This window comes from Lycorma delicatula, chromosome 1 (assembly GCF_047948215.1).
Source record: "Lycorma delicatula isolate Av1 chromosome 1, ASM4794821v1, whole genome shotgun sequence".
In the NCBI taxonomy this organism is placed as follows: Eukaryota; Metazoa; Arthropoda; class Insecta; order Hemiptera; family Fulgoridae; genus Lycorma; species Lycorma delicatula.
In genome coordinates, this window is record NC_134455.1 from 178,413,567 (window position 1) to 178,435,420 (window position 21,854).

The following is a 21,854-nucleotide window of genomic DNA, read 5'->3' on the forward strand; positions in this document are numbered from 1 at the left end:
TTATGCGATCGATTTCAAAACCGAAAAATTTATTTTAATACGACATTTTAAAAGAATGCATTACAAATAAACTTTACGTTTTAATATAAGTAGCGGCAATAGTAAGCATAAGTATATACAAAACACAACAGTTCATTGTATTTGTATACGACGATCAAGTAAGCGAGTTAAAACTCAAAATATTAACAATTCAGATTACAACAGTGAAGTGAGGCCGCTTCATCTGCATAATCGAATGTGCACAGAACTATGTATGCTTATGTGTATTATTCATAAATATACAAAAGGTTATTTACTGCGAAAGCGAATACATTTGCATTTAATTGTGTAACAAAAACTTCCCGACACGTTAACGACCGAGAACAGTAACGGTGTAGAAGTACAATTCACTTAACGGCTTCCAATCGCTATAAAATCGATTTGGAGATCGAAACTTCCGATTCATTCTCCCAATAGAAAACATTTACTGCTACTAGAACGCGGTGTGATTAAATCGGGAAAAAACGAATCGACCGGAACAACACCGTCTGCTACTTTACACTTCTGAATCAAGATTTATGCCAGGCATGGCCAACATACGAATCGCGAAATGAATTTATGCGGTCCGCGAAAAATGTTTCAGTATTAGATTTTTTTTTAATAAGCAATTGAATAATGGAAAATAGGGAAATTTAAAAAAACTTTCCAAGAAATATTTAGTAATCGTCACCTCAGCTTATATTTGTGAACAAACTTTTTCTTTAATGAATCTAAATAAAGTATAACAAATTCCATAATAAAATTTAGTTTCCTTAAATGCATCGTTTTTGTATTTAACATGTTTTAATTTTAATATTTCGTTCGGTCCGTGAAATAGTTTCTTTCCAATTCCGGAGACAAAAACTGTTGGCCACGCCTGATTTATGCTAAGTAATATATTTAGTGATTTCATTTTTTTTTGTCTTCAGTCATTTGACTGGTTTGATGCAGCTCTTCAAGATTCCCTATCTAGTGCTAGTCGTTTCATTTCAGTATATCCCCTACATCCTACATCCCTAACAATTTGTTTTACATATTCCAAACGTGGCCTGCCAACACAATTTTTTCCTTCTACCTGTCCTTCCAATATTAAAGCGACTATTCCAGGATGCCTTAGTATGTGGCCTATAAGTCTGTCTCTTCTTTTAACTATATTTTTCCAAATGCGTCTTTCTTCATCTATTTGCCGCAATACCTCTTCCTTTGTCACTTTATCCACCCATCTGATTTCATTTTAAATAAATTAAAAAAATACTGGGATCGATCCTGATCAGTTAATTACACGCATATAACAATTACAATCCTGAGGTGTAATACTCATTATGAATGTCACAAGCCGTGTTGCGAAAAAAATATTAACGTCTTTTGGGAACTCGCATTTGTCATTTGTTTAATTAACCAATGATTAAATGATGTCAAGCACTTTGATCGTTGGAAATAATAAATTAACATTTAAAAAATACATATCAACAATTAATTACTAATTGAAGGTCGATCTCGTTTTATCATATTTTTTCAAAGCATATTAAGAAAAAAGTGTGGAAGTAAATAATTTAAAATAAATAAAAGCCCTTAAATATGAATCGACACAATCGGATGGAACAATCCATGATGACCGGGATAGCTGTTTTGTCAGTACCTTTCTTTCTTTTTCCTGTTTAGCCTCCGGTAATTACCTTTCAGAAAATACTTCAGAGGATGAATGAGGATGATATGTATGAGTGTAGTCTGGCACAATCTCAGTTCGACCATTCCTGAGATGTGTGGTCAATGGAAATCCAACCACCAAAGAACACAGTTATCCACAACCTAGTATTCAAATCCGTGTAAAAATAACTGAGTTTACTAGGACCTGAACTCTGAAACACTCGACTTCCAAATCAGCTGATTTCAGGGAAGACGCGTTCACTAACCCGGTGGGTTTTGTCAGTACCCAAGTTATAAAAACGTTAACTACCTCGTGAAATTTTTCTTGAACTCTCAAAAGCGGTAATAATGAGAAGCTATCTGACAGTACAGGATCAGTCTCAGGAATGCTCGTAATTTCATACGTTACTACTTAAAAGTCGCAAGCGAAATCAATTCCGAAGTATTATAGGATTTACATAGGATTTCAGAATCGAGGAAAGTTCATCATCCATGTTTCCCTAGTAAGTCTAAATCAGAATTTTTTTCCTTTATTTCTAATATTCCCCTTTCCTTTTAAACCGTTCTTTTGTTGCGTACAGTGACGAACGTTTTGTTATCTAGTCAGAACTAACATCACTTATAGTTCTGCCGCATCAGAATCCTAGTATTTTAATTATGATCGACTAAATATAAATAGTAGCGCTTCGTCGTTAGTACCAATGACCTCAATTCATTCCGTGATTTCTTACGAGATAAATTAGTATAGATTCGGTTACTGAATTTCTTGGGGGCGTTCATTCGAGTACCAGTTTCTCAAGACAGATGGATATTGAATATTTATAAAACAACAAGCTTTAGCGCTACTATATTTATTCTGTAAAGAATGAAAACCGTTTTAACGTACAAACGTCATAATTACGGCGCAATCTTTCCAACTGTACTCATGTTAAGGAAGAAGTGCGGCTAAATTCTGAATAAATGTGTCTTTTTGTAACGTAAGGCAGCAATAAAAGGTGCAGTTGCCATAAGTTCGTAATTCTTATTATATAAAAGGAATGAGAGAACATTCTGTAGTACGCACCAGAGGCTATTCATTATGTCAGTGAAAATTCGACGCAATGTGAAAGATGTTAGTTCAATCATGTAACGGTAACGTGCAACTGATTTGTTTAACCTTACTTGCATCATTCTCAGTTATCACAGACACAATTTGACATTTTTTTTTAACAAATGCCAAAAGAAATATACGACAAAATATAATTTTTTTTTAGCAGATACTTAAATAGCTAAACTACGAATTCTGATAAATCGAGACTATTCCTACACTAATAATTCCACGTGTTAGTTTCCATTATTCATCGGTTTGGACACCAATATAAGTGTGTCACGGCCAATCAACGTACACGCCTTTTCTTTAACCAAGCTGTAGTATACGTACATTGCGGTTAGTATATATTACGAGGGCTTGCGCACACACGCAAAAGTATTAATAGAAAAAACAGTAAGAACACAAGCAGTATGTTAATACTGCTACTGTTAATTGTAAAAAAAATTCCTCTCCTGGCTCTATACTCGCAGCGTAAAAAGGATACACAAAAAATACCGAGGTTTAAAGCTATTTAATATCTCTTCACTTTGACTACAATAGTGGATCACAAATAAAATGAAAGAGTAACTCTTAAACTTTTTCCTGTAAGTGGCAATGATAGCACCTCATTACACACTGTAACCAGCACGTCTGGAGTAATGGAAGCGACAGCTGCTTCAATCCTGTACCTCAAATCGAGTGGATCAGTAGATGGCGGAGGCACATAAACAAGACCCTATATAAGATCATGAAGGAAAAATATCACATGGGGTCAGATCGGGTGACTATTGAAACCACCGCAAACAGGCTGTCATTTTTAGAACTACGCACGAGAGGCTCACTGCAATGTTCAAAATTTTCTTCAGACACCCTCGGTTGTCCCATACTCTCTTTCCTTTAAATATATACCCCAGTCGTTCTAAACCGATGCCATCGACGAATGTTATTTGTATAAGGACCACAATAAAAATTTCTGCAGAACGCTCCTTGAACTTAAATTACACATTCACATATAGCAAACTGCAGAACACAGGTCTCCTGTTCAAGAGTCGCGCCATCTTTGTTAAAGGAGTCGTCAAGCGGAAAGATAAGGAATCAATCTAGTCATGCGCGTAACTAAAATTGTTCTATTTTCATTTTTAATTGTAGCCTTAAATCAACTCTGTACACCACATCCAAGAAATATTAAATTAAAAGTGCGCTATTCTTTTTTCTACGTTCTGTAGATAACTTTCTCTTAAGTATTTATTGCTATTAATGAAAATTTGTGCCAACTTAATCCAACATTTACTCTCATTTTCAGTGACTATTCTCAATAACGTCTACAATTGTTAAAATAATATTTCTCTAAAATATCTTTATTTTATTATATTATTTATTTCCAAAATGTTCAACTTATGGTCAATATTAATCTTGATATTTTATGTTTATCTTATGTTCAGTTACATTGGAGACTTTTTTAATACGTAATTTTGGAGGGGTTTGAAATTCTGCTCTTATACGATGTGGTTGTTTTCTTATACAAATATTAATTGTTTAATTCAGACGTTAGAGATTAGCATGTGTACGTACCTCTTCCACTTGCAAAGTCACAACGCACGATACGGATATGTGTCAAGAGTTGTCCGGCTTAAGATATTGGAAAATTCCACACTACACATCTTACTACGTTGTTTAACAAAACAAAAAACTTTTCTGCACAATCTCACTTATGTTCTACATAAAAAAGGTATCATATAGCCATGATAACCGTGATCTAAATAAACATTTAAAATCAATGTGTTGCCTGCTACTGAAACATGCAAATGTTTCATTTAAGATACATGTATTATATGAAAAAACTAATCAACCTAAATTACGTCAATGAACAACAAAATTACTCAACCAAAAATGAATTAAAATGAAATGTTACCTATCACTAACTCTCTCACACCGTTCAATTTTTTTACAAAAAGTAGGTCAAGCAAAACATAACTTGTGTGCGTTTGTACTCGTATAACAGACATAAATAACAAAGAATTTAGCTAACGTGAAATATAAAACATGAGAATCAAAAAATTACGTAAAGGATCTAGTAAAACTTCTCACATTTGCACTTATCAAGTTAACAAATTAGAGAAAAAAATAATAGTTTTAAAATTTCAACAGCGACAACTACAAAAAGCCACACTTTCGACTTCCATTTATATTTAAATATATTAAAAATAATCAGTAATTTAATAAAATTTTATTATTTTAAAAGCCTTCTAACATAATACCCAAAACTTAACTAATATTTCTGTTGAAATTTTCCACTTAACAAAAACGGCAGAAACCTAAAACGTAACCAATTTTTGTCAAAATTATGATATGGTAATTGTTCTCGTATAGAATCGAGGCAAAAGGTATTCAACCGATGAAAACATTATTTGAATCCCAAAAACCAAACGCGCCATTTACTGGAGACAAAAACTAAATTGAATGCGACTGGATCTAACACCTTGATCTGAATAATACTGCAAAATTTTATTATCCCAGATATTTCGTTTATAAAGAAACAACCGTTCACCAAAATTCAGCTGCCGAGAGCCAATGTTCAAATTCATTACTATACCGAAGTATTACGGTTTATGTTACTGGCATAATAAAAAGAATAGTGTACGGCTATAGAAGACCGTTTTATAAATTATTACTGTTGAAAACCAAGAAAAAAGTGATATGATCAATTACAGTCATAAACAGCCCCCAGACCAAAAGTCAGGCTTTTCCAATTTAAACCCGAATGAACAATATTCATAAATGTCATAACTTAGGTTTTATGGAATTATTTTGGAGGAAAGGAACTTTAAAATCTCTGAAAATACAAATATGTGGGGATGGGTTTTAAACTGAAATATTACAATTAATTTGTCTCAAGAAAGCGTGCAACAAATCAAAACATGAAAGTATTACTTTAATTTAATTTCATTTAGCGTAATCCATTGGAGCAAAATGCATTTCTATGTTAACATAGAAATGAAGTATAAATAACTTTTTATAAAAATATTAAAAAATTTTGAAAAAATGATAAACGAGGCATATTCAAAAAGTAAAGGAACGGGCATCTTTAAATATTAGCGAGTCTGAACACAGTTTCACGCATGCAGGGCCATCTGTCGGCTATTTAGGAAGCCACTGCAGTTGTTTTGATTCAATAGTCGTTGCCTGCCGGTGAATGCAGATCGCAATGTCCGCGACAATAGTTTCCTCCCGCCAGTTGTGCAAGTGCGCGCTGTGATTCGATTTTTGTGTGCAAAAGGATCTTCACCTGCTGAAATTCATCGGGAGTTGTGCCTAGTGTATGGACATACAGTGATGAGCGAAGGAAAGATTAGACAATGGTGTCGAGACTATAAAAATGGCCACACAAATGTTCATGACGAAGAGCGGAGTGGCAACCCAGTATTCAGACCGACGAAATCGTTGAAAAGGTGAACCGAAAACCGAGATGCGATCGGCGATTGAGGATTAGTGCTCTGGCTAATTAATTTCCGCTGTTGGACGCACCTCTTATCTACACGATTGTTCACAGAAAAGTTCGGATATCACAAAATTGTGTGCTCACCAACCAACACAAAGAGCAAAGTATGTGCCAGTGGACGAGCGTTTTTTGACCGCTACCGTCAATATGGAATAACTGTTTTCCCACATTGTTACGGGCGACGAGACGTGGATATCCTACACCAACGCAGAATCGAAACAACAGTCATTGAAGTGGCGCCATTCAAGTTCTCCAAAACCGAAAAAGTTTAAGCAATCTCCGTATTAAGAGTCGAAAAAAGTCGGCTACCGTTTTTTGGGACGAAAAGGGGGGTCACCATTTTGGTTGATTTCACGGAACGTGAATCAACAATTAAAGCTGATGTATACTGCGAAACGCTCACCTAACTGAGACGTGCAATCCAAAATCAACGACGCGAGAAACTGTCGTCCGGCGTAATCCTCATTCACAACGCGCGTACTCACATCGCTGCCTTAACCGAGAAGGAAGATTCAAGATTTAATTTCGTCGGGAACCTTTTGACCACCCTCCACCATATAGTCCCGATTTTGCAACTAGAGACTACTTCCTCTTCTTGCATTTGAAAAAGTGGCTTGGTGGGTAACGGTTTGAAAACGACGACGAACTCTCAAGACTGCCGTTGTCAACCGTTTAAATTTCCAGACGGCGAACTTCTATGCAGAGGGCGTTAAAGAAACTGGTACAGCGTTACGAAAAGTGTTTAAAACTGAACGGTGATTATGTGGAAAAGTGAAGTAGATATGTAATAAACTATAAGTAAAAACCTTTTCTCATGCGTTCATTATTTTTAATGACCAAAGGGCCATTACTTATGAGTATGCCTCGCATTTACCTAGAACAAAATTTAAAAGAACGTTACCGCTATATTAAAATTTTATCAAGAGAAAAAAATATTTGTTACGTCAATGTATTTCTTCAATATCCGATAAGCTGCTGTCTGAACTATAGTCATCGTTTCCCAAATTTATCACAATATCTTCAATAATATTTTCACACAAATTATCCGCTTCCTGTGTTTTTTCTACTTAAATTACATGTTCTAAGCATTTGCATTTACTCTATTACCACCTAACAATAAGTTTTTACATCACTTAACTTAAATGTTGTTATTACTCTTAATGTAGCCTTTAACAATTCCCCGTATCAATTCAGGTTAAAACTGCAACGGTATGGAGGAACACAACACGACGAAATTTTCTGATTTTGCGATTTCATTTACTCGATAATGAAAATATCTTTAACTGATTTTACCATTTTTAATATTTGTACTTGTAATATATCTTCAGTGTACGCGATTTTCTTCGATTTCAATCATTCGACAATTCTGATTTTCGGTTCGAAGCTTGAAATTTTTGCAATTTTCAGACAAGGGTACGGCGCATTATCCATTACTATGACGGATCCTTTAGCGACAATTTCCAAAAAAATTTTTTCAAACCACTGCATAAAATTAGATATTACAAATTATGTTATCGTTATTAAACAACAATAACAAAGACTCAAACAATTTTTTAACTGCCACGGTTAAACAAGTAATAGCTTACAGTACATTAGTGTACGCACAAAACAGTACTTGCAGCACTTCGGCCGTGGGAGCGACAGCCTTTACTACTGATATATTATTCATACATGCTGAATTCATATTTATATCTGCCGCACGGTTTCGAGTGACAAGGACTAGGTGTTGTACGAGTATATACTACAACAGCAAGAAAACTAAATTTACAACCGAAGCCAAGGAGGCTTTTGGTAGATCTATCACTTCTGATGTGATGAATGCTGTTCCTGAAAATGACGAAAACTACACTTTTACTGGTTTGAAGGGCAACTTATGAAAATTTATTTTTGAAACCTTTTTAAGTCTATTCACATTGTGTTTCACTCTACCCCGGAGCAAAGATTTCACTCAGGATAGCTTAGTCGTAGATATCCATTACGAAAACCAAAGTCCGCTCTTTTCCGTACGAAATGCGTAATAGCACTAAAATGTAAAGGGTATCTACAGGATTATATTTTCTAAATAGTTTCCACAACGGGTAATTATACGCTTTTCCTTAAAACGACTTGAGGATTATTTTGTTTTTATTTTTTTGGTGTGGAATTATTTTGAGTTTTGTCCGTGCAATACAAGGATGCTCAGAAAATAATCCCTTATCGAATAACACCCAGCGTAGGCACTGTGCACAAAGATTATATCTCAAATAAATATTGTATTGTAAAACAAAACAGTGATTTTTGCAAACAAGATTGAGATAAATTTATCTGAAATCGATCTAGTAAAGATTACAACCGAGAAAGGAATAAGATTCAGTAGATTTCAGGATCGATTAAAGGGATTAATGCCAATAAAAACTACCTACATAATTAATATTAAATTTGCCATTTGACTAAAGAAATTTAATTTTTAAAAAACGATAATATTAATAATAACTGAACGAGAACTTTCGCAGTTAACAAGCGATGCAATAAAAAATTTGTAAAAGTACAAAAAATTATGTATAAACTAATCAAGCGATGAAATTAATACAGGGAAATAGGGTGAACGTAACTGAATGCCATAAAACAGCCGACAGAGACAAATACGTAAAACAAGATAAAATTTTACAGAAGAAGCCATCCCACGTCGATCCAACGAAGCGATATAATAAACACAAAGGGCACTCGCAACGGTTGGAACGTCATAATATAATGGCCGATGACTACGTCTATTGTCCACAGGCGATACGAACAAGCAATATATTGTTTTGTGTGTGTGTGTGTGTGTGTGTGTGTATGTATTGTTTTGTGTGTGTCAGCGGCCATCCTCTTTGATCTGAAATCAGTCACGTGACAATGAAACTGCTTTCCCGTTCGAAGCGCGTGGAAAATTGAATGTACATCGACACCAACGCTGCCCTGCAAAAGCTGAGTTGACCCTACTCCGCCACTTTCATAACTTTATACTCAAGTGAAGTGGTGCTTGTGTCCTTGAAACAACGCACAGAATCCACCTGCTGCTTACGCACGCTTGCGCGCGCGCGCACACACATCCAGGTATTAAGTGTGTATATGTATACTATCATTTATAGATACCTAAAAAAAATTACTCTTATCATCCTTTACAATAACCCCTTATATTTTTGAGGATGGTTATTATCTGACTATTGCGCTAAATAATAATGAACAAAATGAAACAGGTTATAATGAACCCGGGTAAAACAGTTTCCTACATGCAATTTGATGCTTATCGACTTATGGTTGGAGACAACATTGACAATTTTTTACATTGTTTTAGAAACTTATTTAATCAGTATTATGTTGACATGTGGTCAACATGATCGCTGAAAGATTAGCCTTTATTCGTAATAACCAGAAAAAAATTACGTGGTGATAATTACATTAATCTTCGAGATACTGTGCACAAAGACGCCAATGTTAATACTAACAACAATGGTCAAAGCGTCATACTCCCTCATCGTTCACTGGTTCACCAAGGTATACGCATGAGAAATCTCAAGATTCTACGACATAGGTGAGTAAACATGGGCGTCCAGATTTATTTAAAACTTTTACGTGCAATCCTGAACGGAAAGAAATAAAAACTGAATTATTCACCGGTAAAAAATCTACTTATAGACACGATATCAATAGTTTTCCATTTGAAAATGAAAAAACCCCTAAACCTTATTAACAAAAAAATATATATATATATATTGGTTCGATCAACTGCAGTTAGCGAAGTGTCGAGTGGCAAAAACGAGGCTCAACTCATTCTTACATATTGATATGGTTAATAACTAAAACACGACTGACGAAATTGATCTTAACATATCTGCATAACTCCCTGATTAAAATGTTGACCCACTATATCGTATGACCTCCGTCCTCTGACGGAGGTCAGAGGACGGTAACATAATTGATATTGTTAATAAATAGACCTTCCCACACTTTCCACTATTGTAACGCTGCATCAATGCCCACATAAACGTTGAATTTTGCGACTCCGTGCAAGCGATTCGATATATCCGCAAATATATTATCAAAGGTACAGCTTATCATCAAGAAACTTTTTAAGTAGAAAATGAATTGAATCAGTACATTAATTGCAGATATATATGTACATCTGAGTACATACAGGCTTTTCAGAACTGGTAATTCGGAAATATATTCTGCTTCAAGAAAATCAAAACGCCGCAATAAAAAAATATATACCCGGAAGTTTTATCAATTTAATACTGTTAGAAAATGGTTTGGCTACTTATAATTTCAAGCGAAGCCGAAACGAAGGATGCTTTATACGTATACATTTCAAGTTCAATGCGTTAAAATGAGATAAAAGTGAAACTTTTTTTCTAGATTTTTCGGTAACGGACGAAAATATCAACTTAATTTTTTGTGTGTGTAATCTTAATATGAATATGTAAAAACTGATTTGTACTGATTTTTGTCAAGTTTAATCTTCTTATCAATAAACCAATTTCTAGATTTTTTAAATTCGACATTGAAAGGGAATGAAGAAAGGTAAAAAAAATGTTGAACAACAATTGTACATTTTTCTAATCCCGACTATAGTACACTAGATATTCAGTAGATTTTGTTCTTCAAATATTTTTCAGATAAATATTTAATAACCATTTTAGAGTTTTTTTAATTCCGATTTTTCAAGGAGGTGCGAAGGTATACGGCGCTGTGACTCGACCAACACAGCCACTGCCACCGTAACTGTATGAGTGACTGGCTGCACCTATCTCCGGTTACTTGACTAAAGAACATAAAATAAAAGAATTGACCGCTACAGGAAACGTAAGTAATCACATAGCGCAGGCGAAGCAGCGATGGGGAGCTAGTATAATAAAACAAAAATTTTGTGTTTTGTTTCTAAAGACCATATTTTCGATTATACTGAAATTTACAATAATATTCTCGAAAATAAACAGATATAAGTTTTTGTCCAGTTTATTTTTCTCGAGTTAAACACAGATTTCTCATAAATTCATTTCTGTCCTCTAAAAGAGTAATCTTATCAATCAATGGAGCAGAATTCAAGAAGTTTTTCCCAAGCCGAAAAGCGATGAAAGGGTTTGCGGGTTAATTTTCGACAGTGTAACATATCCGATATGATTTTCGTTTCACTATGAGACAACCTCTCCGATTATAAATTAAAATGAGTGATAATACACTAACGTGACAATCTCTCCTCAAGCTGAAACAGAAGGCTGCGACACGGAACACTTTGTAAAGAAAAATAAAACGGCATACAACTTTAATAGACATCACTTAGTAGACGTTCAAGAAATGAACGCATTCGCTGCCGACCCGACAGGATCGCAAGGACATTGTTTATAGTAGCTGTAATACTGTTACGACGACTGTAGTTACTACAGTTAGCAGCTAGTAATGTTTGTAACAGCTCGCCTATGCGATTAGTAAAACAAATTACGTAGATTCTCACCACGCAACAACCAGCAGCAAAACTAACATTTCACTTTTGATCTTAACTCTTAAAAGCTGCAATGTAATATCGTCAATAATCTACACGTGGCAGTGGCATAAAAGCCGGTATTATTATATTTAAACCATCACGTACACCCTTCAATAGCCCTCAAGTAACTAAAGGTGAATGTTTGATAAACTTCATTTGCAAACTAATCAAAAATCAAATGTAGAAATTTTATTTTATTAAAAGAATAAATTAAATACCAAACATTGTAAACAGGAGGAAACAACATTAAACAGAGCTGCACCCTAATTAAATACATCAAACTAACATTCCGACTGAATACAGCACGGCACTAACAACCTGCTAAATGCAATTTACGACATGGTGTCGATAAAATCTGTCGACAATAGTCGTATAATTTTAAGACTACATCACAAAAGAAAAATGGGTTTACAAGAAACAAGCATTCGCCGTTACGACTTTCTCTGGTTACCGGTAAAGATGAAGTATGTAGACAGACATTACTGGCTACTCGGTAATAATTTATTTTCTATGAATTTCATATTTTTTATACAAAATTTCACCATTACATATATAGGAATGCTAACCGAACATACTTAATACACAGAGCATAATACTTTAAGCTAACGAGAAATGTAATGCAGCGACTGATAATATCTTCCGAATGATATTTAAAATGAAACAAGCCATCAACAAACTAATATTTACTCTCTGATAAGATTTTAAATAATGCTAATTAGATAAACCTGAATTTTCTACATACTTCGTTCGATGTGTATTTAAATATGCACTGAAATATTTATAAATTTACACTTTCAAAACTGTATTATTGTATTTTATAATTATATTCTAAAAGTTCCATTATTACTATTTCGTTTAATTACTATTTTTATGAATTTACACGCCTCTCTGTTTAATTTATTAATCGTGGGTTTTACGACTCCAATGAAATTCCGTGGCTTTCCTCAATTCTCCAAAGTTAACGATGGTGCAATTCGACTTCGGAAAAGGCCTTTCTAATTCGATCTACATGTTTTTTCCAGTGTTCAAGACTTTTAAAAATGGAGTGTTTCGGTTGATTAACTATTTATTTCAAAAAGCATTTTCCTCTAGCGGTGTTATACATTTTTTTAAGTAAATTAAATACAAACCTTTCAATCGCAAAACCCGTATATAAATTACACAAAGACGTATCCAGTTATTTTTGTAATCACCGTAGCTTAGTATCCGATTGTTACAGACAGTTTTGCTTAAATGATATACAACCTGACATCTTTTAGATTTAAAAATATCATCCCGGTAACGAAAGAAAATTAGGAAAATGTCAAGTTAAAAAATCTACTTACATTTAGGGATTCCAGACAGCTTTATTCAGGCTAAATACAAATTACTTTGCGTACATTCGTTTACTTACTTTCATCAATAAGATAAGCCTCGCTCACTTTTAAGTTTTTGCGAACGAAATGAATGTTTTTTTCCCATACGGGCAGCAGCTTTTTGTAATCCTATACGCAAGTTAAAGTGTTTTAAATATGATGGTGATAGGACAAAAGTTCAATGGGCGATATTATTATGCTACGCTAACTAAAAATTTCAATTACAAGAAAGTGTTTTCAGTCACTAAAATCACAATCAATCGCGTCTTATTTAAATTAAAAAAAAAAAAAATATATATATATATATATAGAGAGAGAGAGAGAGAGAGAGAGAGAGATCTGTCAGAATAAAAGGCACAATTTATTTTATAAATTTTTTTTTTAAATATCTTAAGTATTTTTTGGGTACTGTAGTTTAAATAAACGTTTGTTAATGTGTTACAAAGTATATACACTACCTGTGTATGTACAATCTACTTACGTTCAGTACAGTATTAATGACAGCGAAGATCTATTACATGTTAATACGTATTCTGAATAAACTTCTGTTCTGACCAGACACGTAGTAGTGCGGTGTAGAGTTCATATTTTATTATTTACCGTTATACCTTAAAAAAATAGTGCATGCAAATACTGTACAGATTAGGTCATTTTTATAAAACTTTATTAATATATTATTTTTGGATTATCCGCGATACTCTTCGGTTATAATCCCAGATAATCGGGAGTCGACTGTATTTTAGTTTTAAACCGTTCGAAATCGGCACAAATTAAAACAAAACCCAACTTTAGTACAAAAACTGTTTTCTTACACTTAAAATACAACAAAAGAAAACCTTTTTATACAAGTACTAGGGTGAATCCATTTGAAGAGTTCCAAAAAAACATAAGCTGGTTGCTTGACCGATTAAAAAAAAATTGAAACTTACCCACTTGTTTCCTACATGTCTCAAGACCTTAAAACTATATGTTTTAATTTTTTATTTAAGCAGTTTATCTGTGGCGGCCATTTTTGTTACGGTGCGCACACCTATTTTTGTGATTTAAGTGTTTACGGAAAAAATCATAACAATAAAGCTATTGATCCTGGAACGATGAAACAAAAAGCAATTTAATCATATTTTCTCTAGGTTAGAGATTGATCCAGGTGTTTATTTACCTATCTCTCTTCTTTCTATGAGAAAATTACCAATAATGTTGAACATGAAAAGCGGTGAAATTTCACTTTTAGTAATTTTTTAAAAGGCCGGGATGACATACACAGTTTGAATTATTTTTTTATACGTAAGGTATATGTTAGTAGTTTTACCATAAATAATTCACGGTGATATACTTACCCCTGAATTTGTATGAATTTTTGAAAACAATTTTTTTTTAATTAATTTTTTTTTCCAAATATCTCTGATGGGGCTGGTGATAAAAATATCAAATTTGCACAACTTTTGTAGATGTTTATGGCAAATAAAAACGTTACCTGTATATTGTACCAATAAAAAACTTATAACCTCTCAAAACTCATGAAAAACCTGTTAAACGCCATACCATTTTGACTCACTAAATACGTGCTCCAAGGAGGTTTCTTGTCTTCTTTGCACTTTACATTTTTTTTTTAATATTTAGCCCCTATGTTGTTGAAGCTGACGTTTTCAATATTTTTAAAATAGTTTTTAAAATTATTAATGATGGTTGTAATTTAACGATAACTTAACCAACACCAGTAATAACCTAATACAATTTTGATCCAAAAATGCTTGTAAAACTTACCCAAACTGAGATTTCAATGGGTAATCTACATCTTTTTTCAAGAATTCATTTTTATTGTTATATTGGTTTATTTTTTTAAACACAATCGAACAAAAAAAAATTGCAGCAAATTTTTAATTATTCTTCAGCGTAATAACCTGTTTTTGTAGCAATGAAAGTTTATTATTTACTGTGGTTAACCAACAGCTATGAAATCTCTGATAATTCTCTTGAAATTGTGTGAGAACGACCCGTCACAGTAGTTAGTTCAAGCGATGTCAACTTTCTCAGGATATTGCAGATCGGTACCCACACTGTCTTGTTGAGACTTTTGAAATGATGTACGTGATCCTGTTGGGTGGAAAAAATTAATCTGTACATCAAAATGACGATTCATTTTCGAGGTAATATCTGCCACTTCTCCTATCCACCTCTGATAGTCATACATACGAAAGTGGTACAATACTTGACACAGGATGGTCTTAATAGTCCTTGGAGTCTGAAGTAAAGTAACATCTTACAATACCTTTTGACACAGTACATATTTGTGGTGCTTCTAGAACCAACAAGTCTTTCACAGCAGTCAAAACTGATTTTTTGACTGAAAACTGGGTGATGTGATACACCAAAAATGCTACAAGCAGCATCCAATTGTTCAATATTGTGATGTGGGTCTTCGCATTTAGACCGATCGAAATAACTCATTTATACGGGAAAAAAATTGTTACCTACTTTTGTAAGTGGAAACGGTAAAGGGGTAGTGGAGGATTGATTTGAGGGATTGAAAAGGGGTAAAAAATGATATTGATTTCCGGCCAAAGTTGACGTCAAAAAAATTAAGTTACACTTTCACCAAGATTCGTCAAAATTAAATTATTTTTTCGGAAATGAAAAATAAAACGAAAAAAGATTTTTCGCATTTTTCTCAGAAATTTTGAAGTTATGTTAAAAAGTGACCTCTGCAAAAGTTTTAGATTTTTGAATGATCTACAACTTTTGTATTGGAAATTTTTTTTCAATCTCCCCAAATCATCTTTTTAAGTTTATTATAAGCCCCTTCACCATTTCCACTTACAAAAGTCCAGGTAACAATTTTCTTTTCTCCAAGTGTAATTTGGTTGGAATAATTCATATAGTTCTTTGTTCTGCTGAGAAAAAATACTTTTGAAACAGTTAACACAAAGAAACGTTCCAGGAACTAAATTTAAATTTGGAAAAATATGTTCGTTAAAAGCTTGTTATTTGTGTTAAGTTTTTTTTTTACGAGTTCTCAAAGATCACAACAGAACAACTCTCTATACAGGTGACTGAATTTTAACAAACCTTTTTTCCTGATATTTACAAACATTAGTGAATCTGAATTAACACGTAAAAAATGAGTTGCTGGTTTTAATCGCTAAATTCATAAATTTTAATGAGTTCTTTTGGCACTCTACCATACACTGTTTTATGACGGTGATCATTCACATAAATTCCAACGGAACATTGTTTTTCAATTGTTTTATGTGAAACTACTTGAAAATAATGTAAAACAGTAACCGATTTTAAGATTTGCAAATATATTATTAAGTAAAACTTATTTATTTAATAAACACTTCCAAACGCAGGATGAAATTTGAGACGCTTGGTAAACATGTGAACACGTCACTGACTAATGTCAGACTGACCAGTCTAACTGCAAAGCTAAATGATGCAACAAGCATAAATTAGCATTTGCAACATGATTTTTCCTGACGACTGGAAATGACTTCAAGCGCCTGTTGTAACAAGAATACTACAGTTGAATGATTCAAACAAATCTATTTCAACTATAGTAATAAGTATAAAAATATTAAAGTGCCAAGAAAACAAGAAACCCCTTTGGAGCACTAATTTAGAGTCAAAATGATATCGCTTTTAACAGATTTTTTATGATTGAGAGGTTACAACTTTTTTATTAGCAGAATATACAAGAAACTTTTTTATTTCCCATAAACATCTACAAAAACACTGCAAGTTTGAGATTTTTATCACCAGCCCCATCAACGTTATTTGAAACCAAAATTTGAATTTAAAAAAAAAATTATTTTTAAAGATTCATAAAAATTTAGGGGTATCGCCCCTAAATTTGGGAGGTATCACCATTAATATTATTAATGGTAAAACTACTGACATATACCTACATATAAAAAACAATTCAAACTGTGTATGCCATCCCTGTCTCTTGAAAAAAAATTACCAAACTGAAATTTCACCATTTTTCATGTTAAACTTTATTCATAATTTTCTCATAGAAAGAAGAGAAATAGGTAAATAAACCACTGGACCATCCTCAGAAAATATGACTGATGCTCTTTCTTTCATTCTTCCAGGACCAACAATTTTTTAGTTATGATTTTTTTCCGTAAACCCTTACAATCACAAAAACAGATGTGCGCACCGTAACAAAAATGGCCGCCATAGGTAAACTGTTTAAATAATTTTTTTTTAAATAGTTTTAATCTCCCGAGACATGTGGGTAAGTTTCAATTTATTTTGAACTGGTGAAGCAAGCACACCCTTCGGTCGCTTCAAATGGATTGCAGCATTATGGATTAAAAAAAAGAACATTCATATCTTTATTTAATATACGGTTAAACCTACAAAAAAAATCTGCTAGTATAAAATTCAAAACTTTCGCAAGAAACTAATATTATAAACATGCGACTTAATAAAAACCAGCTAGTGATGCTGGTTTTTAGTCTCATGTAATGTAATGTAATTCAGTCTCATGTAATGAGACTGCTACCCAGCACGAGGTTGGAATCATTTTTTATTTTCTACTTTGTACCATAAACTATTTTTTTTTTTTATTTGTATTTTCAAGTGGAAATAATTCGAGTATCAGAATAACGGCTGTATGTAACTGAGCTGCAGCAATTCAATAATAAGTACTGACAATGACAACGCATTTTTTTAAACTTCCATTTAAAGTTACGTAGAAATTTGTAACGGACCAACCAAAGGAATCTCTATAAAATTTAAAAAATCCTCGAAATCGGTCCGTTAATTTAAAAAAATTTTCTTCGTGTTTTTTTTAAAGTAGTTTTAAAAAATACCGCCATCTCTAATGAAAGAGATATATTGAACGACAAATTGTATTATATAATTATGAACAGAATATGTAGTATAATTCAGATGTAGAATAGATATTTGAAAAGCGAGGGTATAAATGCGATAGATGCGAGGCATAACGTATTAATGTAATCTTTAAGTATGTAATGAAAAGTTAACTGGGTCGTGCGGTAAGCCAACACGTAGAGATACCTGAAAAGTTGTAAACTCGCAGTCAGAAACTTTTTCAATAAAATATGGCGTGCGGGAGAGAGAGGGGAGGAAAACGAGCCGGCCCAAATAATCGTCTTTGGGTCTGGTCTTCTGCGAGTAGACTATTGTACGCTATCTGTGTTTAAGGTAATTAACAAGCATAAGAAATTATCAGCGACTTACGAAATTCAGCAGACAATTTCATTTTCGTATATACTCGGCCGAAAGCTCACCTGAAAAGAAAAAAAAAGTTAATAAAAACATACACATTCAGACAATAACCAGAAACGTGCATCTTTTGTCGTAGAAATCAATTCGAGAATTCTACAAGGCTGATCGATAATTACCCAAAACTGCTGAACTACTGTTACGGCAGTTAACAAAGAGACCTTTATAAATCTTTACAAACTTTTTCTGTCATAATTTCAATACATTCTACAGATTAGTTTACTTGTTACACGAACATCTCGCTCAACAAAATTAATTTTTCTTACAAAATTGAAGAAAAAAACGAATAACGTAGAAATAATTACGAACTTCGATGATTTTTTTGATGACCGCAACATCGTAACTTAAATTCAAACGCGGTCACTAGAGCACAAGAAACGACTATCAAGCACAAACCGTATAACAACAAATTTATGAAACGATCCCCGATATTGTTTCGGAAGACTATTGAATAAGATGCGAGAAGTTATTGGGCTTATGAATGCCAAGGCTTAGTAAGGTGATAAAGCAATAGCTATGCCTGCTATCAATAGATCAAAAATCGATTGAGCTCCCGGCCTAAGCATTGTTTAAAGCTGTTTTACCGTTATCAAAATGAATCTCAAGTCGATTGAGAAACCGACGATGAAAAATGAATTCACTTTTCAGACCGGAAACGAAGATGCGAACGAAAATGCTCTAAAAAATGTAAAACAATTGGTCGTATTGCCTCCAAGCATTGATTAAAAATATTTTGGAGCTGCACATCATATAAAATCGATAATTATCTTAAAAATGCATAGTCTACCGTGCTAAAATGATATTATATCGGAAAATTTCAAAAAAATTCTACTTTCGCTGCTATTCCGGTTACTTATCGAACGATCCTCACACCGAATGATGTAAGTAGCCGCATAAACTTAGAAGAGGTATGCATAAAATTAATCTGAAAAAAGTTCCGCCTGCGGTAGAATACGGGAAAAATCTGCACAGCATTCTCTCTGTAAGAAAGGAATTAATTAAAAAAGCATAACAGACTTTTGCCTTTTGATGGCTTTAATTTAAGAACAGGCTCAACAGTAGCCCAAAACAGTTGTCGGTCCAATGGCCACGATTTTCTTAAAACATTTATTTGCAGTATTAATCAGTCTTCTTTCTCCGAATATTTCATTCGTTCTATTTTATTGTATTGTTTAGCAACGGACTACTGAAACTTATTTTAGATTTAAAATGTTTGTACAGGTGCAAGTTGAAATTAATACCGTTGCTCCAAGATCCGTACCGTTTGTTAATTTAATGAGAGCGGCCTATAATGAACTATTTAATCTCTCGCACTTTTAGAATTATCAGCTGAAGAGAATTTAAATAAGGTTTTTCAGTTACAGCGGAAAGTCGTCGGATAAATACTTACGGTTAAGGACCTAAGAAACCCGTTCACGTATTTTTAATTCCGTTAATTCAATATCAATATGAAGTGATAATAAACTGCGCAAAAAAATACAGTTGTTTTATGAATAAGAATTGGAACGAATAGTAATGGGATTCCGTAGAATGACATTATTTGAATGCAAGCCGTCTTAATAAAAACCATAATCACTTAATATTATCAATTTAATAAAAACATTTTCAAGTGGAATTACAAATTATCACACGAGACTTGTACAGAACCAATGAAAATCCATATTGAAGCTAATGGTGTTTTTTTTTAATAAAAACTACATTAGCTTCTATATACCGTATAATATAGCTTCCTCCCCTATAATATTACGCTTAGGATTAGATTTAAATCAAACCTCCGACTCATTCTATACTCAGTACAAGTACTAAGCGATATTACAAGAAACAAAAAACCAAACATTTCATTTTTAAATGTATTCTTAATAAGACCAAAAATTGTTTACTTAGAGGGCTATATGAAATTGAGACATGAAAAAAAAAACCCCGAGTTAAAAAAAAAGAAGCGCATCAAAAAACAAAACAATTCACATGACGTACTTACTTCATTAACACAAATTAACTTTTATTTACAATTAATTTAGATAACACCTTACAAAAGTACCTTAAATAAAGATACCTTACCTTTTATCAGCTCGTTTTTCAAAAACAAACTAATAAATTAAACATTGTTCTTTGAAAATTAAACAAAACTGTTTAATTTGAACATCGTACAAATTAAACAACGTTCAACGAACTATGTTTTAATTAATTACGGTCTCCAAAAAGGAAGGAAAACAAAAACGAACAAGGAGAGATTGCAACAAAAATTAAGTAGCTAACGCATATATGAAGCGCAACAAACAATACACCGCAACATACAAACTGTATGAATTTTAAAAGGAGTTGTGAAATTACTAGAAAAAACAAACATATATAATCTATGTTATAAATGGCAAAATCGGTTACATAAATTAACTACGGGAGAAGGCCTCGACGTCATTAAATTATTCATCACAACGCAATCTATATGTAATAGCAATAGCCACTGGTCTTAGCTAGCGGCCCGTGACATTAAAAAAACGAAATTAACTTTTGCGATGTATCACGGTGTTGAAGTCACAATTTCCATAGAAGGAATGCTTTTACTTACCGGGCGTTAAAAAAGGGGGAAGAAATAAGAATCGGTAAAAAAATGATACCCCTAAAATTTGTATACCTTTTAGTCTCGTCATGTACTGCGAGTTCAAAATCACTAAAATCTCGGTTGTGAAATTCTTCGTGGAAAATTCAATTTGAAAAAGCCATTAACATCACAAATGTCACCGATGAAAATCTTTCAAAAATTTTTACAAAAGTATTCCCGCATCTACGTACGTTCTTCTATTAATTTTGTTTTAAATACCTGAACGGCACGAGGTGGAAACAATCAAATTTTATCAAAATGGTTAGTCGCTAAATAAAACCTAACCCTAAAAACGGTATTCTTGATCGTTATTACTTTTTTTTTAGTATATAGATTTGAAATTATGTTTATTATTACGGGATTTTTAATTAGAATCTAAATTTCAACTTTTAAGAAAGGGGATGCTTTTTTATGTGTATGACCGTAAACATGTAAGCAACCTAACAAAAACCGCTTCCGAACATGACGTCCTTAATACGAATAATAATTTCTCGGTATAAGGGAAAAATCGAGGAGTGAAACGGTTTCCAGTTGTTTTTTTTACATCGAACAGATTGTATTACCAGCAAACGCCCAATTAACTGAAATGTAATCAATATTAATCAATTTTATATAATAAACACATTTAAAACTTAATTTTAAAAATATCCTACGATTTATTTTTACGCCTAGATGCATCACGGTCATAATAAAAACTTGAATAAATTGAACGAAGAAGGAAAATGTATATATCCTTCTGACGAGAAACAACGAGTTACTTTATATACATTACTTCGGCTCATCAAGAGAAATTACACGTTTACTCGTATCAGGAAGCCTGTTTGGATACAGGATCTATTGTTAGGATATTTCCGAAAGTCTATACAAGTACCAAAAAAGTCTAGTCACTTCTACTAACATTAACATAG

At 33.0% G+C, this 21,854-nt stretch overlaps 1 protein-coding gene across 10 annotated transcripts in view; it reads right to left on the minus strand.

The window, feature by feature from the left end:
• The window catches only part of CtBP (C-terminal binding protein), a 284,561-nt gene that overhangs the window by 177,646 nt on the left and 85,061 nt on the right, over positions 1–21,854 (minus strand). For 8 of the 10 annotated variants that reach the window (XM_075367884.1, XM_075367872.1, XM_075367882.1 and 5 more), the window contains exon 3: positions 18,303–18,352. The exons of the other annotated variants lie outside the window; for them this stretch is intronic. The gene's annotated coding sequence lies outside the window, so the exon portion shown is untranslated. The remainder of the gene's footprint in view (positions 1–18,302; positions 18,353–21,854) is intronic. 10 annotated transcript variants of the gene reach the window in all.